At 46.5% G+C, this 12,118-nt stretch overlaps 1 protein-coding gene across 1 annotated transcript in view; it reads right to left on the bottom strand.

The window, feature by feature from the left end:
- CACNG2 (calcium voltage-gated channel auxiliary subunit gamma 2) overlaps positions 1 to 12,118 on the bottom strand; it is a 120,244-nt gene that overhangs the window by 107,806 nt on the left and 320 nt on the right. The gene's annotated exons all lie outside the window — the stretch shown is intronic.

Here is a 12,118-nt window from a genome sequence, read left to right on the forward strand (position 1 = left end):
ACGTTTTCAGCCCTTGGAAGACAAAGACTCCACCTGTAATTTGTCATTGGCAGAGAGGAGCGTTTGCAAACCCGGATGCCTACGGAGGCCAGAGGAAGGCCAAAGCAGCCCAGCAGCCTCAAAAGATACTCAGGAGCAGTGGGCACTTGGGGGAACTGCAGAGAACCTGCCGTGCCTGCCATACAGGATGTCCCTGTCCCATACCTGAAGGGACATCGGCTGCCCTGCTCCGATGTTGCCAAGCAGGAAGGGGGCTCAGGGTTACAAAAATCTGATTTTTTTCCCCAAAGGAAGCCAAACACAGGGCTTTTTTTCATAGGAAAGTTCTCGATTTGTAGAATATTTTGAGTTGCCAAACAGTGACAACTCACAGGTCACTGTTTGCAACTGTTGGTGTAATCAGTAATAAACATGCCAGTGATAACAGCATCTGGCATTTAGAGAGTGTTTACTATGTACCAGCATCTTGTTAAACACTCTGCATGGAGCATCTTACTAAACCTTCACAATCAACCCATGCGTGAGATACAATTTTCCCCACTTAGACACGAGAAAAACAGCTTAGAGAGGTGACATTCCTCGTCCAAGGTCACAAAACTGGTAAGTGATAAGGTTGGGATTTGAACCCAGGCTGTCATACGCCAGAGCTGACACGAACTACGGGCCTGGCTAGAGCATAATGCATTCTTTCACTCTGATGATTCAATATGCATCTTAATCTCAAATGTAAAGCTTTTTTTCTTTATTCATTCATTCAACACTGAGCGAGCAGCTACTACTTGCCAGGCCCTGGAAACACAGGTGTGGAATCATTCTACCCAAGGTTAAAGGTACCATCTTCTTCCTGCAAATTTCTCCTGTTTCCCCTGTCTCATTGAAGGTCACTCACTGTCACACCTTGCTCAACACAAGTGACAGTCCTGGATCCTCTGATTCTGTTCCCTTGCTCGACAGCCCCCCTGCCCCGTGCCCTGGGTCAGCTGCTTCATCGATTGCTGGGCTGGGCAACCATCTCCTCCCTGCACTCCCTTCTCTGTCCTCCCCTTCTTCCCATTTCTACTTCACATGGCTTCCTGAGCCATCCTCCTAAAATGCAAATCTGATCATATCATTTCCTTCTCAAAATTCTCCTCTTTAGACTCTTTACACGTGAACCATCCCTTCATGACGTGGTCTTTGTCTAACCTCATCCCTCAGGACTAACACCTTCCCCAACCTCCCTTCCTGCACCTGATCCTCCAGCAATACTAGAAACTTGTGTGGTCCCCCAAACATCCCATGCCCTCTCACATGTCTTCCTGGAAGAATCTCTCCACCCCTAGGTGTGCTTGCATGGGTCCTCCAATCCCCCACGGGGGCATAAGTTCCTTGAGGGCAGGGGCTGTGTCTTTTCGCCTTTGTAAACCCAGAGCCTAGGATGGTAACTGGCACATGGCAGTGACTGAGTACATTTTGTTGAAGAAATGGACAGGGGGACTCATGGTCTGGAGGTGGAGACAGAAATGGAAGCAGGCAACAAAAAAGATGGAAGATGCTGCATCGGAGACATGCAGAGATGCTGTGGAAGGAAAGAGGGAGGGAACGTGAGCCAGGTGGGAGCAGGGAGGAGGGGGCAGAGCTGTTGGGGGAAGTGACAATTCAACTGAGTCCTGAAGACAAGTGGAATGTGGTTGGAAATGGCCCTCTAGGCAGAGGGCTGGGGAGAGGGAATATATGTATGTATTCACCTCCTCCCCCTCCACAAACTACAGAGAGGGATGTCTATGCATTTTGAGGCATCCTTCTGTATTCAGAGCTGTGGGAAAACCTGGTAGCCCTCTTCCCTACACTTTTCCCTACTCTTCTCTGGGTAAGGAGCATATCCTAACTGAAGCTTCAAAGTTTTAAAAACTTCATCAAACGTGGAGCACAAACAGCAATTTCTGCTTAGCTTTGCCTTCAAATTCTCAAAGAAATTTATTTATAGATTTTGGGGCCAGGGGAAAATTGTAAATATAATTCATGTAATAGAAGGCTGTGCACAGGTTTTTGGGTTGGACAGGCTTGGGTTAGAACTCCAGCTCTGCTACTTGCTGTGTGACCTTGGGCAAGTCACTTAACTTCTCTGAGCCTCTTATGATGGAGATAGTGGATATCATAGCATATACCTTTAGAATTGTAAAGATTAAATAAGAGTTAACCCCTGGAAAGCATCTAAACAGTGCTCAGCACAAAGGAAGCACTCAGTGAATGATTAGTTATTATTATCGTATTATTAGTGTTAAAATGATGTCAGAATAGTCATTTTTAGGGTTGCTCTCTTTGCAAAATATGTTGGAGGAGAATTGGGGAGGAGAGTTCTCAACCATAGGGAAAATTCAAGAAGGATAAAGAATAAGACTTGTGCAGACAGAGATCCAGGTTGAGGGGAAAAGGTGGCAGAAATGAATGAATGATCCTTTATGCAGAGAAAGTGAGAAAAGACAGCCTAGGGCAAAATTGGGATAAAGAAAGGTCTAGGGATGGATACAAGTGTATGTATGGTTGAGCTGCTTTGCTGTACACCCGAAACTATCACAACATTGTTAATCGGGTATACTCCAATATAAAATAAAAAGTTTAAAAAAAAGCAAAGCAAGGTCTAGGGATCAGCAAGCACTGGTCACCAGTGAATTTTGTCCGATGACAAGGCCAGAGAGAGGCTGGCACTGGGGCATGTAAATTGCATGGTGGATGGCGTAGCAAAGCAAGGTACCGATTCCCCACTCAATGAAGCTACGGCAACCGTGCACCTAGGATCCCATACCTAATCTGTGGCCTGCTTGTTAGCAGCTGGAAGACTACCCAAGGTTGAGGAAGTTCAGGGAAGAAGGAATAAATATAGTGTCAACAAGGAGAAAGGGGAGGCGGCTCCTCAGAGGCCGACTCAGGGCTGCCAAATCAGTACCTCTGAGCCAGGCGATAATGTATGAGGGTTTGGATCGAGAGAAAAGGCGCCAGCTGCCCAGGAGGGAACAGACTCGCGGGGGCTTATCAGCATCCCAGATTGCGGGGTGCAAGGGAAACCCTTGCCTGTTCTCAAGGATCTTTCAGATGTGGTTCCAGCCACACCTTGGAGGGATGACTGGTCAAGAGGAGAGAGTTTTTAAGAGCCCACCTCCCTCCCCTGATGGGAGCTCCTTGAGGCCAGGCAGCGTTGCCTTGCTCACTCGCTCCACATTTAGCTCCTAAGCACGCTCTTTGTGCCAAGGCCGACAGGCCCCTGCCCTCACATGGCTCACAGTCTCCTAGGGGGACACAGACCATACGCAAATAAATGCTCAAAAGAAAAAGAAGTCAATGTTAAGATGTTAAAAAAGGAAATAAAATCGAGTAACTTGACAGGGAGCTCCTTTAGATGGGCAGTCAGGAAGGCTCCTCGAGACTTGTCTGCATCCTCGTCACCCCAGCGCCCAGCCCACTGTGTGTGGCCAATACAGGCTTGTTCTGCTGGGAAGGGAGCGCCTTGAAACACCTCTACTGTATATCGCTTACAATCTTCTTCCTTCCCCCTCTTACTCTCTGTTCACTACAACTGACTTAGGGCGAGTCACCTGGTCACTGCCACAGCCTCCTGTGCTCGCCTCTTCGCAGTTAAATCACACCGGCTCCGGCGACCCCAGCTCCCATCCATCAGAGTCCGAAGAGCCAGTGATCTCACTAATGGACAAAGCCAGGTGCGCCCCTCCCTTGCTTCCCACCTCTCTGGACCCCCTTTTCTCCCACGCCGAAACACAAACTGCTCTGTGAGGGCCATTTCTGTCCCTTTGGGATCCCATCTCCACTGCCTCCCACACTCCCCCTCCCTGCCTTCTACCTTCCAGCCTCACCGGACCATTGGCATGACTGCTTGGGCATCTGTGTTTCTGCACATGCCGTTCCTTCTGTCTGAAGTGCGCTTCATCTCCCCAGCTTGCTCACCCCTACGCATCGTCAGAACCCTGTCTTCCCTGGCATCCCCTCCTCCCCAGTCTCTGCTCCCAGAATTCCCTGGGCTTATGCTTCCCACTGTGTCATCAGCATCGTCTGTTCACTGGTTTGTCTTCTACTAGATTAGAAGTTCCTTGAGGGCAGGTGGAGACTTTGCCTCTGTCCTAGACTCTCACACGGCACCTGGCAAGGACTCGGAAAGCTGTGGAACAAAGATCAACTATCACCCTTTTCTTTGTCAAGAAAGGTTCTTGTAAGACCACACACTTCCCCTACGTTGTTTCCTGAGTCACGGGACAGGCACTAACGGCAAGTGGGAGAAATCCCTTGGGCTCTCTCAACACCCTGCCTGCATTTCTCTCTGCCAGCAAGATAGTTTTCCATCTTCCTTTGATTCCAAGGCACAAATTTTAAGTTTTAAGGTTTCTGAAATTAGAGTATGTTTTACAACTGATATGTACATGAAATTTGTTTTCCCCTGTCCCGAAAGCCGTTTAAGTAGATAGTTCATCTTTATAATCAATGGCATCAGAACTGAGGGAAGATGGAACTGGGAGATTACAGCCCTTTATGTACCCAGGAGAAAGGACCGGGATGCGAGGCCATAGAGTTCAGCGACGATCCCACAACGCTGACATGCATTTCTTGGCATTGGGGAGCACAGTTCACATCTCTCTACTCTCATTCCTATTTTCAAAAAGTCTGGCGGATTTAACTGAGCCTCATTGCCATTCCAACTCAAATCCTCAAAGATCATAACTGATCGTAAGAGATGCCAGGAATCTCTCTGAGTTTGGGGGAGGGTGATAAGGCGAGGTGGCAGCAGGCTATGTCAAATGCCTTGCATGAGACAGAGTCATTCTGTGAGATGCCTGTTCTTTGGGATTCCCTGCTTGGACTCACCTGGAGGGTCCTGAGGGGGGGTGGGTCTTGTTCACTTCTGCCTCCCAATGTCTACTGCAGGATTGGAACCTACCATCAACACCTCCACTAAGCATAGTTTGAATTTTGTTGATTAGAGTTGAGTCAATCTATTTTTTCCCTTCTCTGTGCTGTCATGAGTTTTGAGGCCAAAGAGACCACCGCACTCAGATGTGGGTGGAATCAGGAAGAGCATGACAAAGAGAAGGGAAGGGTGCTCTAACCCCCACAGCAACCCTAGGGGCAGGCATCATCAGCTCCATTAGACAGATGGTGTGAAGGAGGCACAGAGATAGAATTAACTAGCTCAAGGTCACACAGCTTATAAGCAAGAAGCTAGAAGTCAAAGAGCAAAATTCTTTAACAAGACTAGCAAGGCCCCGCACCCTTGGGTGCTAACTATTTCTGCATCCCCCTCCCCACACCATCCAGCACCCTCCCCTCCCCCATCCCCCTCCCTCTGGGTCCTCCAGCCACCCTGGCCTCCTCCCAGGACTTGCTCCTTCTCTCCCTCACTGATCTTTGCACTTGCTGCCCTCCAACCTGGAAAGTTTCTTCTTCACCTAGTTAACTTCTATGCATCCTTCATATAGCCATTCACATCTCACCTCCTCAGGGAAGGCTCCTCTGATTAGAACGATCTTAATATCATAAACTCACAGTCTTGTGTGACTCTCCTTGAGAGGACTTAGCATAGTTGTAACTTACTTCACAACTATGTTAAGTGAGAGTCTTTAAAGTAAGGTCTGTCTCTTCCAGAAGGCTCTGAGGCCAGTGACCCTGAAGGGAGTTGCTGCCCACCATGACCCCAACACTTGGCCCAGCACCTGGCACGTTGCAGGGGCTCATCAAAGATTTAACAAATAAAATAAACAAGTGAAGGAATTGCTTGATCTGTGGCTGTAAACTAACCTGGAAACTTAAAGTGCATATTTCATCTGAATATGGTTTTTTGGCCAAAATACTTATAGTCAAGGCTAAAAGGAACCATTGCATTTTTGAACCATTTAAAAATCTCCTGCATTATCAGTCTGGGTACATATCTCCTCCTCCCCCACTGACCTGAAAGCAAACACTCATGGGAAACTCTCCCCGAGGATCTTTGTGACAGACGCTGTGGATGATGTAGAGAGAGGAAAGCATGGCCAGTATCTATTTAGAGGATGTTCACCCCCCAGCACTTTCTTCTCAGGCATTTATTTTCTCTCCAAACACTTTCTTTCTTATTATCTTTGTTATTGTCCCTTGTGTGTTGAAACACTCTCTCTCCTTCCCTTCTCTCTTCTCTCTGTGTTGAGTCCATTATTTATTTTTTGGAATGTCAGAAAAAAAAAAAAAAGAAAGAAAGGTGTTTCTGCCACCATTGCTCACGGTTTGTAATTTAAAGAACAATTCTTTGACGATATGAAGGGATCATTATTTCTCAATGCCCACCCTGTAGTGGGCAGTGGTGGTTTTGTTCATTTGCCAACAAAGGTGGGTTGACTCTTGCACCATCATAATTGCTGCGGCTACAGCAATGGGCAGAAAAAAGATCCCTGCCTTCCTGGGGCTGACAGTCTAGTGGTGCAGACACACAACAAATGGCATGAGTAACTTTCATAGTGTTCTGGAAGGTGGGATGTACGCTGTAAAAAAAAAAAAATAAATAAAACAGAGCCAGGAGGATTTATGAGGGGTACAGAGTAGGGGTTGTTGACTGTAATTTCAAACCAGGTGATCAGGAAAGAAGGTGGCACTCATTGGTTTAATCCCAACGAATCACCCTGTGAGAAGGCTGTTAGACTTCCTTTTTGTGGAAAGGGAAACTGAGGCTTGGAGAGGTTAGATGACTTGCCCCAGATCGCACAGCTCGTAAAGCTGCAGTGCTTGAAGGGAACCCAGGTCTGTGTGGCTGCAAAACTCTTTCAACGGCACCACATACAACAAAGCTGCATCTGAAAACTTCTGTGACTTCAGGGGACATAAATTTGTTATTCTTTGAAAACTGCTTGCCAGCATAAAACTCACGGAGAGTTTACATCGAGGACACTTCCAAAATGAAAGGGCAAACACGAAGAGGCGTGTGGTGGGTCCAGCCTGAAGTTCAGTATTTGTTTCCTTGGGCTCGTGGGAGTGAGAAGATTATGGCAGAGTCACCCGGCAAGGTGCAGGCAGCTGGAGGGAGTGGCATGTAGGGGGGTCAGGTGGGTCAGAACTCAGGTGTCCTGACATGCTTGGGTTGGGCGCTCAGTGCAGACACTCGGTGGGATGCGGACAGAATAGAATCCAGTGCTGGCAGTGAATCTGAACACAAGGCCACAGAACGCCAAGGTTCATGCATAGAGCCCTCTGGAGGTTTGCACGGTGGAAACAAGAGGCCTGGATTCAAGTTCTCCCTCTGCCACCCTCTGCCCATGTGGCCTTGGTGTGAGGTGTCATACCTGGCACCTGTAAAGGGAGGGGCAGGAGGGCAATGTGAATGGGCTGCAATTTGCAGGGCTGGTTCCTCAATAAAAGAATCAGGTTTGTCTTACAAGGTGAGAAGGGCTAGGAAAGTGGGGCCTGGCTCCATGGAAAACTGCTGATCAGAACCTACGACCTTAGGCAAAGTTCTCGAGGTCCTGGGAACTGGGTGGGGAAGTCTGGTAAAGAATTGTGGGGAAGGTTTTGGGGAAGCTACGTAGGGATGGTCCATGATGCCTGCTCTCTGCCCAAAGTGTCTGTTCTAGTGAGTATTAGGATCAAACTGGATTTTGGCATCCTTTAAAAGCTGAAGAGGGAAGAAAATCAGTGGGCTAATGTTTTTCTTCCCCATAGAGACTGAGTGTACTGATAATTTTTCTTTAGCTAATTAGGAGCTGTGCAACCCAATGACTGACTCCTTTTGAATTTTCTCATTTTACAACAATGAAGTCATGACTCATTTTTTAAAAAAGAAATTCCATAACCTATATGGGAAAAGAATCTGAAAAAGAATGGATCTATGTGTATGTCTAACTGAATCACTTTGCTGTACAACTGAAACGAACACAACATTGTAAATCAACTACGCTCCAATATAAAATAAAAAATTAAACTAAAAAAATAAAAAAGAAATTCTGGGAAGAACAAACAGATCATCCTGATTTCCTCACCCCCTTCCCTCTCTCTCTCTCTCTCTCCCTCCCTCTCTCTCTCTCTCTCCCTCTCTCCCTCTCTCTCTCTCAATTACTTGCTTGTTGCATGACCTTATGATCTTTGAATTAATTTCAATAATTTAAGAATTTCTGAATCAATCCATTGATAGATATTTTTTCTGGACCTACTGTGTGCAAAGGACCTAAAGAGAATCAAATTATCTTGGGAATTATGGAGCGATAGGTACACAGTATGAAGGCCCATTAGTAACTTCTAAACTCAGCTCTTCTACACGTAAAGACAAGAGTGTCCGGGAAAGGCAGTTCGCATTTCTAAAATAAAAGATATATACTTTCCTTCTGCAGAACAAGAGAGCCATGGCTGAACCCAGCGTGGGGCACTGGGCACCTTGCAGGCCAAGCAAAAGCTATGCAGTTATGAACTTGGAAAAGATAGTTCAGGAAAACCCAGACACCTCTTACTCAAAGAGAACAGGGATGGAGAATGGATGGCAGAGCCCCTGTGAGTAAGCAAGTTGTGGAGGAGAAGAGAGGAAAAGCCAGGAAGAAGAGGAGCTCAGAAATTCAGCAGAGGGATTTGAACAATCTGGACAGAGAGAAAGATTTTTGCTCTGCCTCACAGCAAGGAAAAGGGCAAGAGAGGGAGAGAGAAGGGAGGGTGCATTTCTGCCTTGGACCACGTTGTACTGCTGCTGGCTCCTCCTCTGCAGGGCTGGGAATCCTCTGGGGGAGACATGGAGCCCAGACAGAGGGGAGGAAGGTGCAGGAGAGAATAAACACAAAGAGTGAATTTCTTGCTGCCCCTGGAGACGATGATTCCTTTTGGTGACAACAGAGGTTAATATACTGAACAGCAGGTCACCACGTGGCCCAGAGACAGCATGCTTGGAACAAGCTGTTTTAATGTCCTGTTGTAGATTTTACTGAATTCTTCTCTGAAAGGGCCAATTCATCTCTCCGTTCGGAGGCTCTTAAAGCAGCTTTCCTGAAAAGTTCAAGAACTTTTCCTGTCACTTTCCATCTACATGGATCCATGTGCAGACCATCCCCCATGCCCTCAAATCCCACTAAGGACACTAGTCTGCTAGGGGTTTCAAGTTCACACACAGAGACACCACTACTCTTTACTCTGCAGAGGGAGAAAATAAAGGCTGTTGTTTCTTCTTGATTCCTCTCCCCTTCCCACTGTGTCTACCCCTAACAAGTGGTCCTGTTCTCTTCTCATTCCTCAAAAGAGGAATTCATTTCAAAAACAGCCATAGAGGTAAAGAAATGTTTTCTGATTCTTATTTTCATCAAGAAGTGAACAGCAACAAAGTCATCTCAGGAGATAAAAAGCCCTAATGCAAACCGGAGAGCCAAGGAGATCGGAAGCGGACAGGGTTGTTTTTCATGTGGAGTCATTAACAGCGTCTTGGAGAGAAGATTGGAAATCTGTTCACAACTTTTTGGATACGGGCAGGAAACACAATAAAGGGGTGATGGGAAATCTTGTCTGAAAGTCCAGTTTCCCACAAAAAACACAGGTTGGGGGAACCTGGCAACTTGATTTCCATAAAGGCCAACCCTATTTTGAATGCTCAAGAAAGCAAGTACACGAACACCCCACAAGAACCATCTGTGTCAACCTGCAGAAATAAGTGCATTTATAATCTTTGGGAATCAGTGCAGTCTTTGAAAATATGTGGCTTTAAAACCTTCAAACCACTTCCTAAGTGGCCAAGGCCCAACTTCCTAAGGGGGAGTCTGAGGCCTTCAAAACTCCATATGGACAGAGGCTTTGGAAATTAAAGGCCGGGTTGAACTGGGGCCCTGAGTACCCACCCTTCCTGCCTGGACCTTGGCTACAAGTGGAAAAGGCACAAGAATCCTAAAGCAGCCTGGCCCAGCCTTCCCCACCATCCCCCCACCCGTGACTGCCGGGAGGCCCCAGTCCTGGGGAGAAGAGCCAAACCCACAGCTCCTGTAGGAATCACACAATCCTTGGGAAGTGTTGCAATACTAACCCTTTTAGGGATGATTCAGGGAGGGAGGTGTGGGTACGGCTTGGAGAGAAAGCTGAAGGGGGCGGGCAGCACATTTGGGGATGTGGACACCAAACAGATGGAATTTTAATGAAAATACTTAAGCCTTTTAATGCATAAGTGATCCAAAGCCACTGTCTAGTCCTCTTCCCTTCAGGGAATTAGAAAATGTTTAAAAGATCATGGTATTAAGAATTTGCACATAAAACCCTGATAAAGTATATTTATACCAACTCACCAATTTCTGGGAATATTTCTCCTAAAATCATGTCCTGTCTTTCGTCTCATCTCTTGTCTGCATATCTTCATCCATCTAACTAAAATCCAAGGAAGGTAAATTGCTACTATGATCATTTCCCTAAAGCAACCCTCATTCACTTTGCTTTCCTTCTCTTTTGGAATAAAAGCGTGCCATAAATGTTTAATTAACTGGAAGTCTTTCCACTGTTAGTGACTAGCTGCATGAAAGCCTCTTCATTTTTTTTTAAAGGAGGGGTGTGTTTAAAACAGTGCCTATTAATTTCCCCATATTGATTCTTCGGCTGGGGAAGAGCATATAGTATTCAGCATAGAGCTCCGCTGCAGACCATGTTCAAGGCAGTGGTTTGGATTGAGAAAGGGCACCAAATGCAGTATGCGTCAAATAGACCATCGCTCAATGAAGTCACTTAGCTATTCAAAACATGTTCAGCCATCACTCAACCACTTGCACCCAGATTGTTGGGGGGGGGGTGTGGGCATGGAATTGGTGCTCTTTCCCAGACATAAATATTTCCCAAAGAGCAGCTTTTGCTCAGTTTGGGTTAGACTCTGGGGCCACATCATTTCTCCCTCTCCCTGTCTGTTTCCTTCTCTTCTCCACCATCTCCTGGCTTCAACTCCCAGCATCACCATCCCACGTTGAGCTTAACAAACAATCCTGCAGTCCCCGCTTCCCGACGCTGCCTCAAACGGCCTCCGTATTGGTTCATATCAGAAGCAAAGCACATAAGCTTTTCTTTCCACCCAGAAACATGTATCTCTCTGTGCATGTCTTCCTATGGGTGGCTGTAGCTTGTACACACAGACATAGGTAGCCGCTCAAATGCAGCCCCTCATATTAAAGTCTGTCGCTAAATGCAGGTTGTATGACCTGCGGGAGTTTCCCCCCCCTGTGTTTATTAATGTGTCTCAAAGCACATGCTTTCGCCCGTACCCTGATCTTCCAGCCTTTCCACCGTGGGGACCGCTTTGCCCACAGCACATACACAGGCACACATGTCCCAATGACCCTGCAAGATCAAGACAAACAGCTGACACTCCTGACCCACTGCTCCCTACTGTTCCCCCTCAACCTCCCCATGCCCTCCTCTCCCTCCCAGCCTCCCTGCACAATGTCTGATTCCCAAGCTGGCTGCAATGCTGATTCTACACGCTTCTGGATAATAGACATGTCACTCTGTGTGGAAGTGAACTGGTTCTCAGCCTAACCTGCAAGTGAATTGCTGTTTATTAGAACTTGGGTCTGTTTCCTGTGAGAGACGTTACGTGTTTTTAGACTTTGTAAACGTTAAAACACACATACACACACAGCCAGTCGCCTCGAACGATATGTGTGGCTCATAGACATTACGAAATGCTCTTGAACTCAGCTTGCGATCCTGGAATAATTAGGATTTACCAAATAAGTGTTCTTAGAAAAAAGAGATTTTTTTTTTAAAAAAAGGAGATTTGCAGATGATGAGGTATCTGGGACTTTTGGGGAGTAAGGGGAGGAGGACGGGAAAGGAAAAGCGTTTTGGAATTCTTCATTACGAAAAGAGGAGCGGTGTTGAGAGAGGCATTTATTTTCTACCCCCTCATAGATGGCCATACTACATCAAAAGGCAAATCCTAATGATTCCAAAGCAGGTGGAGCACATTTGACGTTTAAAGACAATCTTTTGTTGTTTTCATCATATCACAGATTATTTCAATGAAGAGGTTTGAAGGAAGGGGGGTGGTGGAGGCTTGAGAGTTGAGTATGGCTTTTGCTTATTGATTTTCTTTCCTCTGAAACTAACCCAACCAACCTTGATCTGTGGTGGAAGGAGTGAAGTAAGAAAATGGTGGAATGTAAAGTGAACT

Source organism: Neophocaena asiaeorientalis, unplaced genomic scaffold (genome assembly GCF_003031525.2).
Source record: "Neophocaena asiaeorientalis asiaeorientalis breed wild unplaced genomic scaffold, Neophocaena_asiaeorientalis_V1.1 scaffold473, whole genome shotgun sequence".
Taxonomy (NCBI): domain Eukaryota; kingdom Metazoa; phylum Chordata; class Mammalia; order Artiodactyla; family Phocoenidae; genus Neophocaena; species Neophocaena asiaeorientalis.